A 27,725-nucleotide genomic window follows, 5' to 3' on the forward strand; every position below is an offset into this window, starting at 1 on the left:
CCTTATTTCCGCAGCTTCGAAGCGAGGTTTCTCCTGCTTCGCTGATGTCCATGTTTCACGTCCGTATGGTAGGACGTTCAAAACCAATGTCTTTACAAATCTCCTTTGTGTGAAAGTCCAGTTGTCTGTTTTTCTCGTAATGGAAGGCAGTCTGATCCACGGCTACTCTTTTCTTGATTTCTTTGACATCTACTGTTTTCCTCCACAATGCTATAAGGACAGTGAAATTCGGTCAATTTCTGTTTCTTATGTCAGTCTTACCTCCACATCCTTTTTTGATTATAACCATGAGTAAGGTCTTCTTGATATTTACTTTAAGTATTGTTATCCCTTGCCGGCTGGAGTAGCCGAGCGATTCTAGGCGCTTCAGTCTGGAACTGCACGATCACTACGGTCGCAGGTTCGAATCCTGCCTCGGGCATGGATGTGTGTGATGTCCTTAGGTTATTTAGGTTTAAGTAGTTCTAATTTCTAGGAGACTGATGACGTTAGATGTTAAGTCCCATAGTACTCAGAGCCATTTTTATGTTATGCCTTGATTTAAGATTTTAAGCATTTTATGCTGTTCCTTCTCTGTGTCTGCCAGTGTTGCAATGTCATCGTCAAATATATACGAAGATCACTGACTTTGGCTCCAGTCGTCTTTTCTTTCTTTGGTGTTATTTCCTTCTCGAGAAATATTAAATCAGTAAGTTGATAGATGGCAACCCTGCCTTACTCACATTCTGATTTTTAGTTCTTTTTTGCTACTATTAATAACCACATCAGTACTTTGACTTCTGTTTATACTTCAAATTAATCGTCTGTCGTTCCATTCATGTCCTACTTCCCGCATTGTTTTAAATAATGACTTCCGTTCAACCATATCAAATGTTTTTCCATGTCAATAAATGCTCTATGCCACCTTTCTGTTACTAGCCTTCTTTCCAGATTTGATGTAGTGCTAGTATTGCTTCTCTTGCTCCTTTCCTTGACGCGACGCTAAATTGATTATTTGCTAAGTTCCAATCTATGTTTTAAATCCTCTCTTAAGTACTAACAGTAATATTTTTGATTGTGGCAAAATGACTAGTGATCCATAATTTGTACAGTCCTTTGCATTTTCCCTATTGTACAACGCACTAGCTTTGCTTTCTGTAAAGTCATGCGGTATGATACTGACTTTATAGCATTTAGATACAGTAAAAAATTTGCTTTTGATGTTGAGACTACTGTTTTGTAGGGGCTCTGCAGGGATGTCATCTATACGTGTAGGTTTATTTGATTTTAACGTATTTAGCACAAGGAAAAACTCTCATATTGTTATCGGTTGTCCCTTATTGTTTTCATCAATTACATTTTCATCTTCAGAATACTCAGCGCAGATAGTAACGAAAAGAAATAACGCGGTCGGTGACGCAACTGATTAATGCAGAAGGGTAGTGTCTCGAAATACACTACCTGTTTAGGGTATATTCAGGACAAGATTTGCTAAGGAAATTGCTTGTGACCTTATTGAAGGAACCATCTCAGCATTTCAGCTAAATCCTTTTGGATGTATGGTCACACCATATGTTATAAAACTACCAACTTTTCAGCAGTTATAGTGGGCAAGCTGATGACTGCCTAAATAGCGGCCGTAATTGTGGTAATTTTATAATATGTAACGTGGTTGAAATCCAAGAAAAAATTATATTCGGTTGCATTCAGGCAGCTAAAGCTCGAGTTTTTATATTTTAGCAGTCCCATGAAGTGATTTAAAGAGTTCTCTGAAAACTGATGGGTCTTTGAACCCCAGTTCTTAAGAGTAAAATTCTGCGTGTCTTATCTATAAAACATCACAAGGCAGCATTACTGTGGATGTTGGCGATGGGACCCAGCGATACCTCACGGCAACATATCTGTCTGGCTCAATTGACTCTAAGAGGATAACATCAGTATCATACATTTGCAGTGTAGTTACTTTTTCGATAAAATTCACCAAACGTTTTTCAAAAATATTGCCAGCATTAAGAACAGATCGCAAAGAACCACCTTAACCACTTCGTTTGTACACAACGAAATAACTTAACTCGTGACTTTGTCATTACTGCATTCACTTAGTGTATGAGCTTACATCATTATTTCCGCAGGTGGCTCCAATTTAAGTTGATCTTCGTGATGTCATCTTCATGAGAAAAAGACGACAAGAAATGGACATTCCTTATTGAGCAGCACAGCCTTAACGAACTGGATGGAAATGTTATAATCTTAGAGCCGTCTGTTACATCACTACGATTCGCATTAGGAAAAAAGACATGCAAATGTATGCACCTGCTTGTCAGTAGGTAGCTGGTTACACGGTGATTTCAGAGTCAAATCAATTCATTCCGACTAACACACAGCTCAGCATATGCATACTCCTCACTGTCCATAAAAATGTGTCGTCAATAGATAGTCATTCGGATTTTACTGTGCTGAGCTGATTCTACAATGGTACGAATCATTTACTTACGTATCGAGTATCGAATAAGGTGAATTAATGCAGGATTTCAATTTCCCCGTTAATTTTGACCTCAGAAGGCACGAATAATCAGAAAATGAGTATAGTTCAAACTAAAAATGTTTTTACTGGAAACGGCTGTTTACCATATTTACAAAACAAGGCACATGTCACATCTGAAAACCTACTGCATTACTTACGCGCTACTTGGCGGGCAAAAAAAATGGCTCTGAGCACTATGGGACTTAACTTCTGAGGTCATCAGTCGGCTAGAACTTAAAACTAATTAAACGTAACTAACCTAAGGACATCACACATATCCATGCTCGAGGCAGAATTCGAACCTGCGGCCGTAGCGGTCGCTCGGCTCCAGACTGCAGCGCCTAGAACCGCACGGCCACTACGACCGGCCTCTATGCGGACAGTGACAGCCTATTTACAGAATTACACTTAAAACACTATTTCCTATGACTTCCTGTCAATTGAACTAACCGTCTAATTTTTCTTTGTATATGCTTTCCAGTCTTTTTTATACTGGCGAATGTCCTCATTTCCGAGAGAATCAAAATATCGATATATTCAAACGAATTTAGCGCAGTGTACTCTGATAGTAGGTCAACGTATATTTCTTTTATGTGTAATAACGGGCTTCTCGATCACCTTGTCTTCGCTCTTTTACTCTACCACGATTCTTTGGCATCGGTATTTAGCAAGTCACAGATGTTTTTGTCATCTACTTCTTCACAACCAGAAATTTGTTTCACAATATCAGTCAGAAGAGTAACAGTATGTACACTCCATGACAAAAAATCACTAAGGAGGAGAAAACGAAATTAAACGAGATGGTTTGCCATTACAAAATCGAGTCAACTTATAAAAAACTTGCCAGTATGACGTTGCATTCCCGCCCTTCTCCCGCCTACATGCATTCAGATTTGGTTTGGAATGGCGTCATAAACACGTCGCATTCTCTCCTGAGGCAAACTGCTCCACTACCTGTTGTAACTGGTCCTTGATGTTCCGGATTCGGTCACTGAGAGAGAGGTGATGACGAGTAAGTACAACACATATTTCATCGTGGGTGTATTTGTGGATCTTGTTCGCCACGGGAGTACCTCAACATCACGCAGACAGTTCATAGCGACGCGTGCCTTTATTGGACGAGAATTATCCTGTTGAAAAATGGCAAAACGATACCGAGAGGTAACACATGAGGACGTAGGATGTCCTCACTGTACTGTTGTGCCGTTAGACATCCGTCATCCGTATCAGCCGCAAAATCGTTGTATGCGATGGCACAGCACACCAAGATGCCAGGAGTAACATCACTGCGCTTCTCCAAAAAACTGGAAGAACGAGATCTCTCCGCACGTCGTCACTATATTCACCGACGATGGTGATCAGTAGCGGAGAACCACGATTCACTGGTTCACACAGTGTGGTGGCACTCATCAGTATTCCATGCTTCCCAGTCACGGTACCACTCCAAATGCAGCGGTCTGTGTTGTGGTGTTAACGGTGGCCTACGCTTCGGATAGTCCAATCGCTGCTAGTCTCTGACAAGCGCTGGAGAATGACAGTGTTGTCGGACGGCAGGAATAGACGCGATGAAGCCGGCCGGAGTGACCGAACGGTTCTAGGCAGTACAGTCTGGATCCGTGCTACTGCAACGGTCGCAGGTTCGAATCCTGCCTAGGGCATGGATGTGTGTGATGTCCTTAGGTTAGTTAGGTTTAGGTTGTTCTAAGTTCTAGGGGACTGATGACCTCAGTTGTTAAGTCCCATAGTCCTCAGAGCCATTTGAACCATTTTTTTGACGCACTGGGGTTACGGTGCTCTTGGTGCACAGTAAGGCGAGTCTTCCTTGTGGTGGTCAGGTATGATCAGCCTGAACCGAGACGAAGAGAATCCCGCCCTCAAGTTCCCATGCACTCTCAATGTCGGGCCACTGTTACATCCGAAAGCCCCACCTACTTGGATATTTCACTATTCGACCAGCCGGCCAAACGGAGACCCACGTTGAGGATCTTTCCTAGCTCTGTCAGGTGCTGATAACTTTGTTTCAAACGATTACACGGGATCTGCGTGTCCTTCATAGCGATCACTCAACATCTGATGCTGTTCATTCCCCTTATATCTCTGTCAGTCTATGAACAACAATAAATACTTACAACACTAACGCAATCAGGAGACTGTTCTGCGTGTCACAAAAAGAGGAAACTCTTATATTTCACATTCTTGCGGATGGTAGATACGTGTACAAAGTTAGACAGACATCTTATCATCTCTTCTGGATCCTCCACTTTGGCAGGCAATGTATTTCAGGTTATGCCTGACGATGGGAATGGAACCAACATCGTCCTGGGCGTTAAATATGAGTCACATGTATAATAGCGCATTCTAAACGAAAACATTCGTTCCAATATATTTTCAAAAATCGCCGATCTATGTGAGGATATTATCCACACAGTTCAATTCGCGTCCTGATTAGCGGCGTCTTGCAGTACACACTTTGTAAGCGACGTATGCTATACCTTTACTTGCTTTCTCCTACTTAACTGTGGTTCTTAATTTGTTCTCTTGGTTGCTTCACTCACTTTTCGCAGTTAATTTACAATTCCTAAATGTTTCATTTTTCCCTTCCCTGATACATATTTAACAGATGAGAATGTGTGAATTGTGAAGAATATTGCTTGATTTTAAAGGAATTTACGTAGATCTTCAGGCGGACTGAAAATTAATCAATTTCCTTCCCATGATGAACATTTATTGTTCCATTTTTTCAAGTGATATGAGCTGCTGGTAACGCACCTAAGACAAATAAGCTTGACTAAAATCCTGCATGAATATTAAAGTTAGCGCCTAAAGATACTCGTCGCCAAATGTGTGGTGTTATACAAACCTCTGTTCCCTTGCTTGAGATTAAGATACGGTGTACACTGAAGTCATATGAAATGAACTAATCGCCCTAGTCCGGCAAATATAGAGGAAGAATGTAGTCAGAAGTACTAAACAACCATGCACATTGTCTGATCTATTGAAGCCACAGTAAAACATGAGTCTAACTGTTGATTGGGATATGAAAACCTTGGTCTAGCTGTCGATTGGGATTTGCAGCATTATATTCTCTACTGAAGGGTTAATATTATGAGGTGTAATTACTGAGTGCAGAAAATCACGACTATATCTTTTTTTTTTTAATATGGAGAGGAGGGGAGGGTCTACTGGCGTGGACTAGGAACTCATCGTTTACTGACGTTTCGTCCTGAGCTGTTGTGGCTGTTGTGGATATCCTCAGAGGTTTTCGTCAACCTCTGAGAAGTAGCCTTCGGAGATACAAAACAAACTACATTAATCGGGTTTTCCGTTATTAGTACCTACCGATACGTGACATCCAATGATTTTCAAACTTGCCTCTCTGAATGTCAAATAACCTTAATTTTATGAAAAGACTAAGTTAGCACTCACTGATAGGTCCCTGATCATTATATTGAGCCACTAGTTTAAACTCTACACTAGTGTCTCTTATACTGTGAGTAATTACAATCTTTTTTCGGTGGGGCGGAGTGATTCAAATGAAACTTTAGAAAACTAGCAGGGTTCAATTACAGTTCAGTAACACTGTCAAATATATTTGAAGAATGATCTTTACTATCACTATTTAGGTAGACCTTAATATTTAGCAGATCATGACCATGATCATCAGCAGTTTCGTCATCATCAAAATCAGTCAACTGACACCCACTGCTGGATATAGGATTTCTCTGCACTCTTGCGTGCTTTAAAGACTTCAGCGATGTAATCCATGCTACTTCTGTCCTTAAAGTGATCTGTGCGTCTCCATTTCATTTTAATTACAGTTGTAATTACTTCTTCCACACCACTCCTTTCCCTGATTCATTACCTGTCTCTCGTGTTGGGCGTATGTCCTTGGCACGTCGTATTGTATGTGCAGCAGCAATTTGATCAGCAGTTGGCACCACAGCGACACAACGAACTGTTACAAATCGCTTACTTCAAGGACAAATCTGAGCCGATTTCCTAAAACGTGCATTCCACTAAGCCGAAACCACCGCCATTTTCGACTTGTGTAGAGTCAAGAGAGAGATCGTTGGATCCCAGGGTGGAGGTCTGTTGTGTTTTCTTATGAAAGCTGATTATTTCTCGGTGCCTGTGATGGCTGTATGTTGGTTGGAATGAGACCAGTTGAGGGCCTGCAACCAAACAGTCTGCGTCCTAGACACACTGGACAATGCCTGGGCTATGGTCTGCGGTACGGTTTCCTATGACAGCAGGAACACTCTCACGTTTATGCCACACATCCTGATTGCAAACTTGTACACCAATCTGGTGATTCAAGGTGTCGCGCGGCAGTTCAGGAACAGCATTTCAGTGGGTGCTTTCCAACAGGATAACGCTCAACCCCATACCGCTGTTGTAACCCAACATAAACTACAGAGTGTCGTCATGTTGCCGTGGCCTGTTTTATCACCAGATCTGTCTCCAATCGAGCACATCCAGCACCTGTGCAACACAAAAGTCACGTCCGCATCTTTGCATCCAACATTCTGGCGGCCACACTGGTTATTAATGTACCAGCATTTCACAGTTGTATTGGCTTATCTCACGCTTATATTAACATGTGATTTTGCAATGTTAATCGCTTAAATATTTCACCTGGGTAAATTTTTACCAAAATTTCATCACTCTACATTAATTGTTTGGCGTGGCGAGTTTTCCCGTCAGTGTCTACAAATAACAAACTAGATTATTATTGTATCTCTACGGCATCTCTGTAGTTAAAGTATACATGCCGACGTCGCAAGCTGAAGATGAACAGATAGAGAAAGTGTATGAGGATATTGAAAGGGTAATGCTGTATGTAAAGGGGGACGAAAATCTAATAGTCATGGGCGACTGGAATGCAGTTCTAGGGGATGGAGTAGAAGGAAAAATACAGGAGAATATGGGCTTGGGACTAGGAATGAAAGAGGAGAAAGACAAATTGAGTTCAGTAACAAGTTTCAGCTAGTAATAGCGAATACCCTGTTCAAGAATCACAAGAGGAGGAGGTATACTTGGAAAAGGCCGGGAGATACAGGAAAATTTCAATTAGATTACATCATGGTCAGACAGAGATTCCGAAATCAGATACTGGATTGTAAGGCGTACCCAGGAGCAGGTATAGACTCAGATCACAATATAGTAGTGATGAAGAGTAGGCTGAAGTTCAAGCCATTAGTCAGGAAGAATCAATACGCAAAGACGTGGGATACGGAAGTTCTAAGGAATGACTAGATACGTTTGAAGTTCTCTAACTCTATAGATACAGCAATAAGGAATAGCGCAGTAGGCAGTACAGTTGAAGAGGAATGGACATCTCTAAAAAGGGCCATCACAGAAGTTGGGAAGGAAAACATAGGTACAAAGAAGGTAGCTGCGAAGAAACCATGGGTAACAGAAGAAATACTTCAGTTGATGGATGAAAGGAGGAAGTACAAACATGTTCCGGGAAAATCAGGAATACAGAAATAAAAGGCGCTGAGGAATGAAATAAATAGGAAGTGCAGGGAAGCTAAGACGAAATGGCTGCAGGAAAAATGTGAAGACATCGAAAAAGATATGATTGTCGGAAGGACATACTCAGCATACAGGAAAGTCAAAACAACCATTGGTGACATTAAAAGCAACGGTGGTAACATTAAGAGTGCAACGGGAATTCCACTGTTAAAAGCAGAGGAGAGAGCAGATAGGTGGAAAGAATACATTGAAAGCCTCTATGAGGGTGAAGATTTGTCTAATGTGATAGAAGAAGAAACAGGAGTCGATTTAGAAGAGATAGGGGATCCAGTATTAGAATCGGAATTTAAAAGAGCTTTGGAGGACTTACGGTCAAATAAGGCAGAAGGAATAGATAACATTCCATCAGAATTTCTATAATCATTAGGGGAAGTGGCAACAAAACGACTATACACGTTGGTGTGTAGAATATGAGTCTGGCGACATACCATCTGACTTTCGGAAAAGCATCATCCACACAATTCCGAAGACGGCAAAAGCTGACAAGTGCGAGAATTATCGCACAATCAGCTTAACAGCTCATGCATCGAAGCTGTTTACAAGAATAATGTACAGAAGAATGGAAAAGAAAATTGAAAATGCTCTAGGTGACGATCAGTTTGGCTTTAGGAAAAGTAAAGGCACGAGAGAGACAATTCTGACGTTACTGCTAATAATGGAAGCAAGGCTAAAGAAAAATAAAGACACGTTCATAGGACTTGTCGACCTGGAAAAAGCGTTCGACAATATAAAATGGTGCAAGCTGTTCGAGATACTGAAAAAAGTAGAGGAAAGCTATAGGGAGAGACGGGTCATATACAATATGTACAACAACCAAGAGGGAATAATAAGAGTGGACGATCAAGAACGAAGTGCTTGTATTAAGAAGGGTGTAAGACAAGGCTGTAGCCTTTCGCCCCTACTTTTCAATCTGTACATCGAGGAAGCAATGATGGAAATAAAAGAAAGGTTCAGGAGTGGAATTAAAATAGAAGGTGAAAGGATATCAATGATACCATTCGCTGATGACATTGCTATCCTGAGTGAAAGTGAAGAAGAATTAAATGATCTGCTGAACGGAATGAACAGTCTAATGAGTACACAGTATTGTTTGAGAGTAAATCGGAGAAAGACGAAGGTATTGATAAGTAGTAGAAATGAGAACAGCGAGAAACTTAACATCCGGATTGACGGTCACGAAGTCAATGAAGTAAAGGAGTTCTGCTACCTAGGCAGTAAAGTAACCAACCAATGACTGACGGAGCAAGGAAGACATCAAAAGCAGACTCACTATGGCAAAAAAGGCATTTCTGGCCAAGAGAAGTCTACTAAAATCAAATACCGGCCTTAATTTGAGGAAGAAATTTCTGAGGATGTACGTCTGGAGTACAGCATTTTATGGTAGTGAAACATGGACTGTGGGAAAACCGGAACAAAAGAGAATCGTAGCATTTGAGATGTGGTGCTATAGACGAATGTTGAAAATTAGGTGGACTGATAAGGTAAGGAATGAGGAGGTTCTACGCAGAATCGGAGAGGAAAGGAATATGTGGAAAACACTGATAAGGAGAAGGGACATGATGATAGGACATCTGCCAAGACATGAGGGAATGACTTCCATGGTACTAGAGGGAACTGTAGAGGGCAAAAACTGTAGAGGAAAACAGAGATTGGAATACGTCAAAAAAATAATTGAGGACGTAGGTTGCAAGTACTACTCTGAGACGAAGAGGTTAGCACAGGAAAGGAATTTGTGGCGGGCAGCATCAAACCAGTCAGTAGACTGATGACAAGAAAAATGGTATCTGTTGAGAAAATTAACTTTGATTTAGTTATTTCTCATTATGTGGTTTGCAATAGCGATTTACGTTTGAGCTTTGTGACATTTGGTAACGCTCATGATGACACACACGTACATGCACCCAACACGCACATATAACAAACACTTACACTAAATTTAAATTGTTGTCTGGGAAAACTGATAACATTACACATTACCCTGTAAAGAAATTAAGATAATCTGTATTCGCGGTTCCTACTAAGGTGTCCGGGAGGTATCTCCTGATTATCAGGTGAGTACTGGGACTGGTAGTCTCATCCCTCGCCCCCCCCCCCCCCTCAAAAGTTGCCAATCGGTGTACCCTCCACCACAATCCCAATCTGCTGGGACGTTTGGCTGAAAGAGCCGCGGCGCTTTAAAGCGTCGGATCTCAAACAGCCTGCGCTACTCCTTGGAGCAGTAAACGAACACCGAAAAAAATCTCATTTAAAATCAACATAAAAGTCAGAACCTAACAATGGTCTTGGCGAGTACATCTTTGCTTCGCGAAGTTCGCCTTCATCATTTAGCTGTGAACCAACGTTTCCGTTCAGTGACAACGAAGTAACTGATACGTACACAAGAATGCCTTTAAAATTGTAAGCTCAGGAAGGAATTTTGCTTATTGTGTGTATAAAATGCAGTAGGAAGAATATATTATTAAATTTCTAGATAATTTGTTGGGGAAGGCGCAAAATTACTAGAGGGGGAATAGAAGCGGCTCTCTTATTCAAAGCAGTTGTTTTTCTGGTAATATATAAAAATACAAAAGTAAATCTTATAATCATCAGTGTGAGCAGAGTAGCACTAGTTATTGTTAATTGTCGGTACAATTGACACACGTAGCCCCCCAGTGGCTGCTTCTGTCATTTAATATACAGGATGATTCAAAAGTCATGTCCCTTAGGACAAGTAGGGGAAACCAGAACTCCACTGGCAAATTTTCAGAGCTCGTAGTAGACCAAAACAAGAAAAAAAGTTTTCAGTACCTATGAAATATACTACGCCTACCTCATGAGCCATGAGCTCCTTTTTATCTTTGATATTGTGAAATATATCTCACCTATCGAACAAGTGCTCGGAGTTCTCAATTTTAGAGTCTTTGTGCCCAGACCTTTTTTTTTAATCTCTAAAGGTTTGTCATTGGACTCCTCGTTCACCCAATTTGTCCCACGGAATATTACTTTTAATCCATCCTGCATAATTTGACTCCTTCCACTTTCCCAAAAATTGTAGGGACTAATGGAACACGATGCGTAAATGAATAAACGGACAATATTACATGAGATCCTACTGCCCTCTACTTTCGAACAAGGTTCCAGTCGTTCTGGCCTAACGTCAAACTGCATACTACAACAACATATTTACGTGTTATCTGGGTACATTGAGGCTACATGTCACACACACACACACACACACACACACACACACACACACACACACACACACACTGCTGTAGCAGTACACACTGTAGGAACAGCAAATTCATAATTTGTTGGACAAACCATGTCACATAAGGCGAGCACTTTGGCATATTCCAACTCATCAATCTCGTCACACGGCACCCCTTGGCCCATGACCCGTCGAGGTTCTCACGAATCGTTTACTGCTGGAAAACGCGATTTCCAACCATCATGAGTAGTATACAATCCGTTACCGTAACTCAATATGCAAGTACTTTGCAAGATCTTAAGAAACTACTTTTAGTGGACGAAAACTTCAAAACTGAAATGACTCATCCTGTTCATATCAGTACGTCGAGTATCCAAACAATACTCGTTTAATACTCGATGTTCTGTTGTTCAAATGAAATAACAAAGGTAGGGTTTAAAATGGGCTGTGGTGAAACAAAGATGTATCTAGAAATGATGATAACGTAAATGATGATGGGTGCGATATATTTTTCTGGTGTGTAAGCTTTCAGAGCATGTGTGTCACATCACAGCCGTAGTCTCACGTTTCCCTTAGTATGCTATTGTTTTTAGCCTAGTCTCTTAGACAAGTAGGTGGTACATTCTGTTGGAAATAGCTGTTTCTTTGAATACTACACTCCTGGAAATGGAAAAAAGAACACATTGACACCAGTGTGTCAGACCCACCATACTTGTTCCGGACACTGCGAGAGGGCTGTACAAGCAATGATCACACGCACGGCACAGCGGACACACCAGGAACCGCGGCGTTGGCCGTCGAAAGGCGCTAGCTGCGCAGCATTTGTGCACCGCCGCCGTCAGTGTCAGTCAGTTTGCCGTGTCATACGGAGCTCCATCGCAGTCTTTAACACTGCTAGCATGCCGCGACAGCGTGGACGTGAACCGTATGTGCAGTTGACGGACTTTGAGCGAGGGCGTATAGTGGGCATGCGGGAGGCCGGGTGGACGTACCGCCGAATTGCTCAACACGTGGGGCGTGAGGTCTCAACAGTACATCGATGTTGTCGCCAGTGGTCGGCGGAAGGTGCACGTCCCCGTCGACCTGGGACCGGACCGCAGCGACGCACGGATGCACGCCAAGACCGTAGGATCCTACGCAGTGCCGTAGGGGACCGCACCGCCACTTCCCAGCAAATTAGGGACACTGTTGCTCCTGGGGTATTGGCGAGGACCATTCGCAACCGTCTCCATGAAGCTGGGCTACGGTCCCGCACACCGTTAGGCCGTCTTCCGCTCGCGCCCCAACATCGTGCAGCCCGCCTCCAGTGGTGTCGCGACAGGCGTGAATGGAGGGACGAATGGAGACCTGTCGTCTTCAGCGATGACAGTCGCTTCTGCCTTGGTGCCAATGATGGTGGTATGCGTGTTTGGCGCCGTGCAGGTGAGCGCCACAATCAGGACTGCATACTACCGAGGCTCACAGGGCCAACACCCGGCATCATGGTGTGGGGAGCGATCTCCTACACTGGTCGTACACCTCTGGTGATCGTCGAGGGGACACTGAATAGTGCACGGTACATCCAAACCGTCATCGAACCCATCGTTCTACCATTCCTAGACCGGCAAGGGAACTTGCTGTTCCAACAGGACAATGCACGTCCGCATGTATCCCGTGCCACCCAACGTGGTCTAGAAGGTGTAAGTCAACTACCCTGGCCAGCAAGATCTCCGGATCTGTCCCCCATTGAGCATTTTTGGGACTGGATGAAGCGTCGTCTCACGCGGTCTGGACGTCCAGCACGAACGCTGGTCCAACTGAGGCGCCAGGTGGAAATGGCATGGCAAGCCATTCCACAGGACTACATCCAGCATCTCTACGATCGTCTCCATGGGAGAATAGCAGCCTGCATTGCTGCGAAAGGTGGATATACACTGTACTAGTGCCGACATTGTGCATGCTCTGTTGCCTGTGTCTATGTGCCTGTGGTTCTGTCAGTGTGATCATGTGATGTATCTGACCACAGGAATGTGTCAATAAAGTTTCCCCTTCCTGGGACAATGAATTCACGGTGTTCTTATTTCAATTTCCAGGAGTGTATTTCTGAACTTTCAGAGATGACGCAATCGCGTCTTCCAGAGTCTTTTACTGTCCAAGTAGGAAACGCCACACATACATACTTATTTGTGGAATAACAGCTACCCTGACTTTACAGGACAAGGCTCGCTGCTGTTTCGAAGTCAGTAGCGAGTTGGGAAAACTCAATGAGAACTGGAATACACTGAAAGTTTTGAAATTTGTAAATTGCTATGCATGAGGTAAAAGAATTAATCAACAAAATGCCGATCTCCTCGCAGCAGTAATGCTATGTTTATATATAATACTAAAGATTTTCAATGTAACTGATTACAATAAACGTATAATGAACAGTGAGGGTATTTTAGAACATCTGAAAGTTCACAAGTCAAGTCTGTTACACAATGTCATACAACTTTTTAACAGCACTGTCGACTTCAAGTGATGCCTTTTAATCTTTAGTTTTCTTCATTTATGGGTAACAGATTTTGAAATTATGGTGCACTAAGTTGCTTTCAGAACCAGGTTTACTATTCAGATTTATGTATGAATCTAGGTTTGAGAGGTACAGAGAGGTAACACGAATTCATATCAATACTCGTAAATCCTTAACTGAGGAGAGAAATGTATTTGAATTAGTAACATGTTTTTTAAAAATCATGAATTAGTATTAACTAAATGACTGAGAAAGGAAATAAACTTCAAATAATTAAGGCCGTTTTCTTGTCCTAGGGGAACTATACTGATTGTTATTTCGATTATCGCTTTTTTAAGATTACATTCCTCTACAGAAGCACCGAAACTACGAGAAAAATGCAAGTACATTTCACAAATTTTTCTAAAAAATGTTATTTAGACATCTGCCACTCAGCGCGCATGAACTCCCAAATATGGAAGCGTTCAGAAACTTGGTATTTACCATTCGGGCCAAACAAACGACTATTCTCCTGCAACTGCAAAATGCAACTGCTTCTTCAGTTATACTGAAAAGAAGAACGTATGACGCATTGTGTTGTGTTTTACTGGTACTTCTTGTCGTTCTGATTTCGACTGAAAGACATGCGATGTTCTTACGCTCACTTTCATAGACAATATGACCAATAAGTTAGTCATTTACAGATGTCCGCCCCTGGTAGCTGAATAGTTAGCGCGACGGAATGCCATACCTACCGGCCCGGGTTGGATTCCCGGCTGAGTCGGAGATCTTCTCCGCTCAGGGACTGGGTGTTGTGTTGTCCTTATCATTTCACCTCCATAGACACGCAAATCGCCGAAGTGGTGTCAACTCGAAAGTCTTGCACCAGGCGAACGGTCCACCCCTCGGGAGCCCCTAGCCACATTTTCATTTAAAGATAAGATTGTTGTTTCGGAGTCAGCCCACTATCCCAAGCACGACTCACGCCCCGTCCTCACAGCTGTACTTCTGCCAGTACTTCGTCTCCTACCTTCCAAACTTTACAGAAGCTCTCCTGCGAACCTAGCAGAACTAGCACGCCTGAAAGAAAGGATACCGCGGAGGCATGACTTAGCCACAGCCTAGTGGATGTTTCCAGAATGAGATTTTCACTCTGCAGCTCGCAGTAATTTCAACACTCTACACTAGTTCCTAGTGTGCGCTGACATGAAACATCGTGAAGACAAAATTGTATAGAATGATTTTAGAAACGGTTTAGAAAAAGCTTCCCGAGTGACAGAATCTGTTAAGTCATTTGATTTCACAGAGGCCTAACACAGAGAAGGATACCGATCACCACGTGTTCCAAAGCAACTGAAAACGCGAACAGGGGCACATTACTACTCACCTCAAGTTAAAAAATATATAAAGACACGAGAAAGGAGACGATTTTACGTAATTTTGACACAGTCGAGATTCCCAAGCATGTGAATACAACCTGAATGATTGCTACAATCTCACCATTCTGCTGATTCTTCCTGGCCGAATGCGCCCACATCATATACCAAAAATAGAAGCGTGAACTGGTTTTGTTTCAGACTGTTGCCCAGAACTAAAGATGAGACGAAAGTTCTTTTGCGTTTCAAACTGCATGAAGAAACCCTCAGAACTAACCGCGCGTAGTGCTCTGACTTTTTCCTCCTCAGCAACAACCTATCCTTCCACCGACAGGGATGGCTTGTGAACGAACGTCTGTGAATTAACAATTGACTTACGCATAGTGCAGGTACGTGAAGTATAAAAGGAGATCATGATCAGACGACCGCCTTTCAACATGTTTTGCACATGCGTCAGGTGCTGAAATCAGACGCCTTTAATCTTTATCATAGGTTATTTGAGGACTGTGCAATATCGGGATAGGATTGTCAAAACTACTACAGTCAACGGTTCAGTTCTACATTCAACATTTCGGCGATGAGCTCGTATTTCACGGTAATAAGGCACGAGCTCACCGCGTCCCATGTCAGCACCTCTCTGTGGTATCTGCTGACATGAGCCCGATAGAGCATTCTCAGGACTAGTTGGCAGTTTCTTTGCGTCATCGCGAGAACCCTCATGACAAAGGAGGGCCTCCGGAGTATCGATGATAGTGGGAGTGCTCTGAACCGCAACGTCCCCGCCACCATGCGGCAGGGTGTGGAGGAAGAACCAGGAATGTTACAAAGCTCAGGGTGGAGCAATACGGCCCTGAATGTTACCCAGCAAATGATTTTAACATCGAAGATATGCATTTTCGAAAAAAAATTTTATCAGTTATTACGAGGGTTGACTGAAAAGTAATGCCTCCACCTTCGTAACTCTTCCACAGTTGGCAGCAATGGTATGCACCAGGTACTGGCTTGTTCCGTAGCCTGTTCTCTACAGCTCCAGTTGGCGAGAAGCCTTAGCATTGAACGGTTGTGTGTTACAGTGTAAGGTATGGAGCCCTGCACAGACCGTCGGTCAATATGATTTAAGCAACGTGCAGTCATTGAATTCTTGACAGCAGAAGGTGTCACCTCAAAGGGGATTCATCAGAAAATGAAAGCAGTTTACGGTTATTGTGTTGATGGGAGTACTGTGCGTCGTTGGGCGATATGATGAGGCAAGAACATCTGGCCTGAGTGACAAACGAAATGTTGGACGCCCTGTGACGGCAACCACAGAGTTTCACAAGCAAAATGCTGACAGATTGTTTCAGGACGATCATCGTATCACTCAGAGAGAAATTTCAAGCACAATTGGCCTTTCACAAGAACATGTGGGTCACATTATTGCTTTGCTTGGCTATCGGAAGTTCTGCCCGCGATGGGTGCCACGGATGCTGACTCCTGAAATGAAAGCGCACAGACTTGAAATTTGCCAGGAACTCCTCTGGCGTTGCGAGAATGAAGACGCACAGTACTCACATCAACACATTCTCTGGCGAATCTCCTTTGGGATTACACCTTCTGCTGTCGAGAATTCAGTGACTGCACGTTACTTAAATCGCACTGACCGACCGTCTGCACAGGGTTCCATACTTTACACGGTAACAGCACAACCGTTCAAAGCTAAGGCTTCCAGCCAACTGCAGCTGTAGAGAAGAGGCTACGGAACAAGCCAGTACCTGCCGCATACCAATGTTGCTAACTACTGAAGAGATACGACGGTGGAGGCATTAATTTTCAGTCAGCCCTCGTATTTTACTGTAAAGTATTTTCATTCGTTCCCACGTACCCAGTAACCTAAGCCCAAATACATTCGCAAACATGCAGTTGATGGAATCGACTTCCTTTAACGTGGTTTCTTTTCCATCGTAAAGTACACAGCCTGACGAAAAAGTAAAGCATCAAGAAACGAAATGAAACGTCACGGGCTGAGAGGCTATGTGCTGTTATTTCAGTGGTTACAAAATCGAGTCAAGCTTACAGAGAACTTCGCAATGAGAGCCCACATATCAGTATTTTTTTTTTCGGATGGCAGGCGCAAATGTCACATACAAATGCTCCAAAAACATGGGTATTGCACTGTTCGACCAGCCGGCCACATGCAGACCCACAATGAGGCCCATTTCAGACTGTCAGGGGCCGTCTCACTGAAGTACAGTGTCCTCCATAGTGATCACTGAACATAACGCTGTTCATGATCCTTATATACTCAACTAGACCTGGTAACAATACCAAACACGAAAAACGAAAAATACTGATGCACTATGCCGTAGTAGCTGCCAAAGAGAATAGCAACTGTAATCATTTACATACCCCCGATGGTGTGTTCGTATACGAAGTTACACTGTGATCCTAGCACGTCATCTCGGTACTTCACTTTTTTTTGTGAGGCAGCGTATTTTCATAGATCCGCAAGACTTATTTTATTCCTTGCTCCACACGTATGTAAGCCCAGATTCCTTGTCAGCCACGCAGTTGTTGCCAAACATTTTTGGACCGTTTGTGTTTTAGTAGGCCAAGACCCAGCCGCAGATGGCGCGATACTTGTTAGCTTTTTCGAATAACGAGTGGTAACACTTAACATGTCACCAGCCGAAATTTTCAAGCATCTTCGTGACTGAAAACTTTTTCTGAATGATCCTACAGAAATTATAGCTGATGGTATGTGGGCACGCACACGAACCTCATCAAACGACATTCTTCATAATGTGTCCACAGCCTAATTGATTCTATGTTACTGTGGAGAGAACATCTATCTGCAGTACGCAATGGGCTTCAAAGCCTACCGAGTTCTTTCAGTCAGAGATTACAGCAGTGGCAGCTCCTGCAAAAATTTACCAATGTGTTACTACATTACAAAAATAAACAGATTGCGTTTCACTAAGTCGTGAAGATAGGCGCGGCTTAATATTGTTGCGCTATTAGCTTTACCTAAAGGACTAATATCAAGTACGTCATTTATATGTTTATGATTTCTTCTACTTCTTTAAATTAATGCATTAATATGTCCTTTATCTTTCGCTCCCACTGTACCCCACAAATCACTGTTACCGAATAACACACATGAAAAGCAAGAAACTTCATTGTGAACATCACACCCACATATCCAGATCTTTTCATACTCTTTCATACTAAACTTTCTCCTCTACTCTCTTTTTTTTAGCTTTTAGACTTAAAGGGTAGAAATAGTAACTAAATTTAACACTTTAATTTAACATATATAAATTGAACTGTGTAATGTTTTTAAATTTGGTCACGAGTAGTTTAACATTGTTAGGAATAAAACAAAATAAAAAGGAAGATGGTGACAGTGACAATCAGACACGAGTCAGAAAACTGCCGATCCGTGCAATGACACAATTATATCAAATATTGCTCAAAAATCCCACATATTCTACTCATGAATCTTCAGAGAGCGTTTTATCTTTTCCTACAACCAATTCACGCAAAATATTCTAGAAACATGAAAGGGAGGATCCATTTGCTTCTGCTCTCATATTTTGAGTCAATGGGGTGAGGCATAACCCATGCCTTCCCATTAATAGATTTACATTTGCTGTTGGTCTACCTAACTCTTAAATTCTCACTTTCTCCTACAGAGATATATAGAAATGGACCCCTTTAGCAGATCATCTACAGAATTCACTATGTTGCTTGCACACTAGTTTACAAACACTTATAAAAAATACAGACCTGGCGCTATGAGCAACATATCACCGTTATTGCTGCCAAGGATGATGCCACATCAGAGCACGCACAGTCGAAAACATCCTTGCCGTGCTGCTAAAAAGGGGTATTACATTGTCATCATATTATTCGTAAAATTTAAAGATGGTGGACAACTTGTTATAATGTGCTGCAGTTGCTAGTACCACAATTGCATTGTGTGTGTATTTTGAAGAAAAGGAAACTTACTTGGATGAATCCTAGGCATTACGTAGAGTTTATAAAATCATTCTGCAAAATTTGTTATGAGAGCTTCAAGTGGAGGAAGTGAAGACTTAATATACTTATAAATTACTTACGAATTGATGCGAGTGTATTACACTATTTGTTCAGTGAAGTTGCTTCTCATATTACAAAACAGAATACGTTCTTGAAAAATGCTGTATGTGCAGAAAACAGACAAACTGTGACACTGCGATTTCTTGATACATGAGAGATCTACTGTAGCTTATTAAATGGTTCAAATGGTTCTGAGCACTATGGGACTTGACTTCTGAGGTCATCAGCCCCCTAGACCTTAGAACTACTTAAACCTAACTAACCTAAGGACATTACACACACCCATGCCCGAGGCAGGATTCGAACCTGTGACCGTAGTGGTCGCGCGGTTCCAGACTGTAGCGCCTAGAACCGCTCGGCCACCCCGGCCGGCGTAGCGTACTACAAAGCACTCATATATCACATTGCACATTAACCAAAATAATTCCAGAAACGTTTGAATCGATTCATAAAGCACTGAAGGGGAACATGTGAAGATAAATAAATGTTTATTACGCTCAATGGGCTATAAGATCTATTTTTAATTATGAATATTATAATTAATGGAATTAGTGTTCTAACAATTACAAAATTAATAAAAAGTACGAAAAAGATAAAGCACTTTTTAACTTGTGGCATCCTGAATTCAAAAACAAAGTAGAATTGAAAGCTAAGATTTTTTTATTTATTTTAGAGTGTGGCTATATCCTCCATCACGGTTTGCTGAAAAGCTGCCTGGATGTTTCCGGATGTAAAGGGGTATGGTTGTAGCTGTGATTCTGGACATGAAGTCGCCTGCAACATATTTCACATGCCCATCAACACACAATTAATAGCAAGCACTGTGCCCATTGCTCACGCCCCCCCCCCTCCCCCCCCCCCCCCAGTTGAATAGTCGAAGCAAGTTCATTAAAAAAAAGTCGAAGGAACAAAACCAACTTTGAAGCCATATATAAAAACACATTTCACATTGCAGTGGACAGATGACGAATGACTTTTATGATCAAATCTACGGCGACGCCCTAGATCTGATCATATTTATTTGAAGACAGGCGAGATTTGACAGAGTTCCTTATTGCACCGTGAAATTTATTTGACATTACAAGTTTAACTAAGAACTATGATAGTGTAATACCGGTCTACTGTCTAGGGAAGAGTTTCGGCGCATAAGTCGGGTTTGCAACTTCGTACGAAGACGCAGGCATAGTTGTGAATTGAGTGGCAAACTAAGAAATTGTGACAATGCTAGGATTCTTTTCTGTTGTTAATCTTACGATACCAGGAATAATAAATGCAAGTGCAGTGACTAGTTTATTCCTTCAGTAAAATCATTACAATGGGTGGACCGCAGAATACGGAGTATACAGAATGGAATCTCAAAAGCTGAAATCCATGCGCCAAACTTCAATACGAAGTCTGCCATATTGAAACCGAGTAAACAGCTGTACTTGAAGCGAAAGTCGAACGGATATGTTTTGTTTATTTTATTAATTGTGCATTTTAGCTGCTGGTCTTACATATAAGTAAACGGTTGTTTGATGTACTGTAAAAGTTAGAAACATATAATGGACATAAGTAAGAGAAAACACCACACAGAAAATTACGATAGATTCCCAGGAAGCGGCTGGTGAACATTACGTGAGAAGAACGAGTTTTCTGATCTTTTTTTGCTGTAAAAGAAAAGCTCGTTACACTGTATAAAATACTGTATGTAAATGAAGCAAAGCTACATCAATTACGGTGGTTAGTTTTTACGTACAGTTCTCCTTTTCGTTTACAAAATTAAAAACGACTTGTTTTAGATTTGCGCATCTTCTTCACTGCTGTATATAGTATCTGTCTTTCGACGCTGAGGAAAATAATTCGCATGTTAAACTGATTTCTTCCGTGTCTTAACAGTTTTATATCTCAGCTGTATATGAAGTGCCTATTTTTTTTTCTTTATGGGTCACAGTCACTGTGATACTTAATTTCCAAATTCTCTGTAGCATGCAAGTTGAAAGGTTTCCAGTCATAAATGTGGTCACTGGCTACTACACATTTGGTCACTTCGGGTGCACAATGCTGTATACCGAATGTAGCTAATATATCGTAGTTGTTTTTAAAGTTGGGAGGCAAGCCAATCTCACTCAGCATGGAGAAAATAGCAGTCAAAGTATTCTATCCGATCGCTTGCGTGAGTGCGCCACGCACAAGTAGGCTGGACCTCACAGGGGGACCGCTCTTACTCGTCATCACCGATTTCGTCCAAATTTATTGTATGTGCAGGGCTTGACCAGAAATAAAAGCAGTAGGAGCTCCAGGTGGCCAGGCGTTTAAAAGAAAATAGCATTTCTGGCGCGGCTCGGTTGAGGCTTGAGCCATTTATGCTCGTCAGCAGTGTGTGGCACAGTGGAAAGACTGTGGAACGGTAAGAACACGGTCGCGGTTTGGAGCCCGTCTGTGGAATCTATTTTATATTTTCAATTTTTACTTTACTTAGAGTGCAAAATAATCAGAAATAATGTTTAACATATTGTATTTATTAATATAGTCATAAAAAGTATGAAAAGGAAACAAAAATTTGGGGGTTGCACATAAATTATCAAGGAAGCGGTTGTAAGCTGTAAATGAGAACCTCTATATAAAATTAGTTGATGATTTACACTTGCAGTCGTCGTATTTATTGCTAAATGAATCGTGAACAGTTTGTGGAAGTAAATACACGTTCATCAAACTACTGGTCCTGATTTATTGTTGTACTTGTTGTTGGCAGAAAATGATCAAGAAAAACACATTCTACACCAATAGCTACGTAATGAAAAGCTGAACACTCTCGTATTTAGGACAAAGTTGGACAAAAGTTTCTTTACGATACTTATCAATCACCTTCTTAAGTGCTCGAAAAAGGGAAAGAAATTAAAGTTTGCTTATTATTTCATTCCATAAGACTACAGTTGCCAAGGATGGATAAAATACTAAATTTTCCAGTTTACTCCGAAAATAAATCATTTCTCTGGCGTTCTCCTCGAGGTACCTGCGAGTCGCAATCTGTAGAAAGATGTCGTAAGCTGGTGCTGCTAATGCATGAGTTCACTACTATGCATATCTTAAACTCTTTGTTTCTCTGAATAACAGCTGACTGACTGACGTCACTGGGGTGTACGTCATGTCACCGAACTATTTCCCTTGCTGACAACCGTTCCTGCCGTTAAGTGCCAATTAGCGCGCGGTCTAAAGCCAACTTGCATTTCTACAGGGAGGAACAGAACTGGTGAGATAATTTGTATCTGAGAACGAAGTCTTTCGCAACGGCACTTATATGTAAATTGTTCTCGGTTTCTTTGCCGCGTCAATTCGGGATAAAATCTCGAGCTTTCGACGATATCCTCCACCGTCATCGTCAGGAACAACTGAGTGCTGTGGTGACCTTTTATAGCTCCATTGTTTTTCTGCTGTACGTCAAAGTTGGATCCCGTTTAAGACATTTGTACGTTGGTATATAGAGCAAAAACTTTCTGACGAGGACCACTTGAAGTCCGAAATTAAACGTCTGAAGCACGTGTTCTGAAAGAATGGCTACGGTGCAAGCAATATAAAGGCAGCGTTCTCCAAAAAAAGGAAACACCGATTGCAGTTCTTCCTTTTTGTGGCGCTATAACCAGCAAAATAGAAGAGTCCTGGTTAGGCGGGGTATAAGACGGATTTTCTGTCCTCCTAAGAAAATTGAGGAGATGATGCGCCCTGTTAAGGACGGTGTCGGCCTCAGGGTCGCTGGAATTTATAACATCCCCTGTGAGTGTGGAAGCAATTATATAGGTCAGACCATTCGTACCGTTTCCGCCAGCTGTGCAGATCACCAACGCCATTTTAAAAAATAGAGATCTGGAGAAATCGGCAATTGTGGAGCACAGCCTCACGAACAAACACAAAATACCGTTCGATGAAACAAAAGTTCTGTCCCATGCCTCCACATACTGGGATTCTGTTACTAAGGAGGCTGTTGAAATAAGAATGAGCGAGAAGAACTTTAACTGTGATAGTGGAAACTATCCGAGTGGTGCATGGAAACGAGTGCTCGATGGTGAGAACCAGCAGAGGCATTCCTTCCAAGCTTTACGTTCCAGCGGAAGCGGTGACGCCACCAGCGCACACATTCACACCGTCTGCGACAGCAGTACGTAATCGCCGACCAATCGCAATCCGACCAATCAGAAGCCGGCCACGGGCTATAAAAAGCCACCACAGCAGCAGTGAAGAGTCAGTTGCTCCTGACAGTGACGATGGACGATATCGTCGAAAGCTCGAGATTTTACCCCGAACTGACATGACAAGAAAATCGATAACGTTTTGCATATAATTTGTATCTGTTTCTGAAAGAAAAAAAATTGATGCTGTAGCTCTTTATTTACATGTCATATTGATTCTAGTTGACAATAAAAGATGCGCCATCTAAACAGGACATTTGTAGTTGTCAAATTTGTCGAAGAAGTTGTATGAACCATAAGGTACGTGAGGACTTTCTGTGGTCACCCGGTACCTTCCGGTAGCCACTATTCGCTGCGTACGGTCGTTATCTGTCCACAGGCTACGTTCGCGCGTCACTGACTAAGAGCTTGTCCTATAAGAGGCAAACCATGGCTGTAAGAGAAACTCGTTTCCAGGAGATAAGTCATCTGTCGCAACTTGAATTACTGTCATGGTGATGTTGTGGTCCCCCCAAAAAAACTGTTGATACTACGTGTGTACCGCATCTCTGAACTTAAATCACTTACAGCTGGTACACTGATTTATGAATTTTTCTGAGTCTGGAGTCATTCTGGTCGTAGTTTTTTGCGCTGCAATTGTCAGAAACGATACAGCATTCATCCATCGCTTTGTAGGCTCGGGGTAAATTCACTGTCTCGTTAAGCGGATGACGCGCGTTCGAACGCTTTCTCTGGAATTTGCTTAAAAATGTGCCGTTACTGTACTCTGTAAGATGCCTCTGCGGCTATTTATCGAATGCAAAATTTTCCTTAAAATTATTTTGAACTTTCCTTCAGAGTGCTCCAGATATGAAAATGCGATTAAATAGGCCATAGCCCTTGTGTGTAGCATCACGGTCTATGGCGTCTTAAACGGTTCGCGGGGTTCCCCCCGTCAGAGGTTCGAGTCCACCCTCGGGCATTGCTGTGTGCGTTGTCCTTAGCTTAAATTAGACTGTTAGATCAAGTAGAGCGTAAGTTTAGGGACCGGTGACCTCACCAGTTTGGCCCCATAAGGTCTTACCACAAATTTCCATGTTGTTGTTATGGTCTTCAGTCCCGAGACTGGTTTGATGCAGCTTTCCATGCTACTCTATCCTGTGCAAGGTTCTTCATCTCCCAGTACTTACTGCAACCTACATCCTTCTGACTCTGCTTCGTGTATTCATCTCTTGGTCTCCCTCTACGATTTTAACCCTCCACGCTGCCCTCCAATACTAAATTGATGATCCCTTGATGCCTCACAACATGTCCTACCAACCGATCCCTTGTTCTGGTCAAGTTGTGCCACAAACTTCTCTTCTCCCCAATGCTATTGAATACTTCTTCATTATTTACGAGATCTACCCACCTAATCTTCAATATTCTTCTGTAGCACCACATTTCGAAAGCTTCTATTCTCTTCTTGTCCAAACTATTTATCATCCACGTTTCACTTCCATACATGGCTACACTCCATACAAATACTTTAAGAAATGACTTCCTGACACTTAAATCTATACTCGATGTTAACAAATTTCTCTTCTTCAGAAATGCTTTCCTTGCCATTGCCAGTCTACATTTTATATCCTCTCTACTTCGACCATCATCAGTTATTTTGCTTCCCAAATAGCAAAACTCCTTTACTACTTTAAGTGTCTCATTTCCTAATCTAATTCCCTCAGCATCACCAGACTTAATTCGACTACATTCCATTATCCTCGTTTTGCTTTTGTTGCTGTTCATCTTGTATACCCCTCTCAAGACACTATCCATTCCGTTCAACTGTTCTTCCAAGTCCTTTGCTGTCTCTGACAGGATTACAATGTCGACGGCGAACCTCATAGTTTTTATTTCTTCTCCATGGATTTTAATTCCTACTGCAAATTTTTCTTTTGTTCCCTTTACTGGTTGCTCAATATACAGATTTAATAACATCGGGGAGAGGCTACAACCCTGTCTCACTCACTTCCCAACCACTGCTACCCTTTCATGCCCCTCGACTCTTATAACTGCCATCTGGTTTCTGTACAAATTGTAAATAGCCTTTCGCTCCCTGTATTTTACCCCTGCCACCTTTAGAATTTGAAAGAGAGTATTCCAGTCAACATTCTCAAAAGCTTTCTCTAAGTCTACAAATGCTAGAAACGTAGGTTTGCCTTTTCTTAATCTTTCTTCTAAGATAAGTCGTAAGGTCAGTATTGCCTCACGTGTTCCAGTATTTCTACGGAATCCAAACTGATTTTCCCCGAGGTCAGCTTCTACTAGTTTTTCCATTCGTCTGTAAAGAATTCGTGTTAGTATTTTGCAGCTATGGCTTATTAAACGGATTGTTCGTTAATTTTCACATCTGTCAACACCTGCTTTCTTTGGGATTAGAATTATTATATTCTTCTTGAAGTCTGAGGGTATTTCGCCCGTTTCATACATCTTGCTCACCAGCTGGTAGAGTTTTGTCAGGACTGGCTCTCCCAAGGCCGTCAGTACTTCTAATGGATTGTTGTCTACTCCAGGGGCCTTGTTTCGACTCAGGTCTTACAGTGCTCTGTCAAACTCTTCACGCAGTATCGTATCTCCCATTTCATCTTCGTCTACAACCTCTTCCATTTCCATAATATTGTCCTCAAGTTCATCGCCCTTGTATAGACCCTCTACATACTGCTTCCACCTTTCTGCTTTCCCTTCTTTGCTTAGAACTGAGTTTCCATCTGAGCTATTGATGTTCATACAAGTGGTTCTCTTATCTCCAAAGGTCTCTTTAATTTTCCTGTAGGCAGTATCTATCTTACCCCTAGCGAGATAAGCCTCTACATCGTTACATTTGTCCTCTAGCCATTCCTGCTTAGCCATTTTGCACTTCCCGTCGACCTCATTTTTGAGACGTTTGTATTCCTTTTTGCCTGCTTCATTTATTGCATTTTTATATTTTCTCCTTTCATCTATTACATTCAATATTTCTTCTGTTACCCAAGGATTTCTACTAGCCCTCGTCTTTTTACCTACTTGATCCTCTGCTGCCTTCACTACTTCATCCCTCAAAGCTACCCATTCTTCTTCTACTGTATTTATTTCCCCCTTTCCTGACAATTGTTCCCTTATGCTCTCCCTGTAACTCTGTAAAACCTCTGGTTCTTTCAGTTTATCCAGGTCCCATCTCCTTTAAATCCCACCTTTTTGCAGTTTCTTCAGTTTTAATCTATAGGTCATAACCAATAGATTGTGGTCAGAGTCCACATCTGCCCCTGGAAATGTCTTAAAATTTAAAACCTGGTTCCTAAATCTATGATACCTTTTACCTTTTAGTATCTCCAGGGTTCTTCCATGTATACAACCTTCTTTCATGATTCTTGAACCAAGTGTTACCTATGATTAAGTTGTGCTCTGTGCAAAATTCTACCAGGCGGCTTCCTCTTTCATTTCTTAGCCCCAATCCATATTTGCTTACTAGGTTTCCTTCTCTCCCTTTTCCTACACTCGAATTCCAGTCACCCATAACTATTAAATTTTCGTCCCCCTTCACTATCTGATTAATTTCTTTTATTTCATGGTACATGGTCAATTTCTTCGTCATCTGCAGAGCTAGTTGGCATATAAACTTGTACTACTGTAGTAGGTGTGGGCTTCGTATCTATCTTGGCCACAATAATGCGTTCACTATACTGTTTGTAGTAGCATACCGGCATTCCTATTTTCCTATTCGTTATTAAACCTACTCCTGCATTACCCCTATTTGATTTTGTGTTTATAACCCTGTAGTCACCTGACCAGAGGTCTTGTTCCTCCTGCCACCGAACTTCACTAATTCCACTTCACTAATTTCCATATAGGCCATATTTTACGGTAATATTGGCCACAATAGTTTTCCCGTCAAATTTTCTGTAATGTGAATGTAACGCACGGTAATTTTGGTCTGTGGTTGGCAAATAACGCTGATGTTGCAAGTAGTTGCCGGCGGCGTAATGCCAAGGTGTTGCCAGTGCTGTCTACCACGGGTGGAGAATATTTCGCATTGCTGGCTAGTATCAATCTCTCTTCCTGCCCGTAAATCGTCCCCGCTCGCTCTCGCCTTTGTTTCCTACTTTTTCACCAACTGCACTGGCGTACCACGTCTGGATGCATGTGATGTCCTTAGATCAGTTAAGTTTAAGCAGTTCTAAGTTCTAGGGGACTGATGATCTCAGATGTTAATTCCCATAGTGCTCAGAGCCATTTGAACCATTTTACTGCCGGCAATGCGCAATAGCGCCCGTGTAAACGTACCTTTAGAAGCAACATAGTGTTTAACTGATAGATATAATGACTTCTAGATACATTACAGGAAGACGCACTCCTTCGTAACCTAACCGGTAGCGCGCCTTCCACATCCAGCGACAGAGTTTCGTAAGAA

At 42.0% G+C, this 27,725-nt stretch overlaps 1 protein-coding gene across 1 annotated transcript in view; it reads left to right on the forward strand.

The window, feature by feature from the left end:
• Positions 1-27,725, forward strand: part of LOC126267532 (uncharacterized) — a 306,885-nt gene that overhangs the window by 13,549 nt on the left and 265,611 nt on the right. The gene's annotated exons all lie outside the window — the stretch shown is intronic.

The sequence above is a fragment of the Schistocerca gregaria genome, chromosome 4 (assembly GCF_023897955.1).
Source record: "Schistocerca gregaria isolate iqSchGreg1 chromosome 4, iqSchGreg1.2, whole genome shotgun sequence".
Taxonomy (NCBI): domain Eukaryota; kingdom Metazoa; phylum Arthropoda; class Insecta; order Orthoptera; family Acrididae; genus Schistocerca; species Schistocerca gregaria.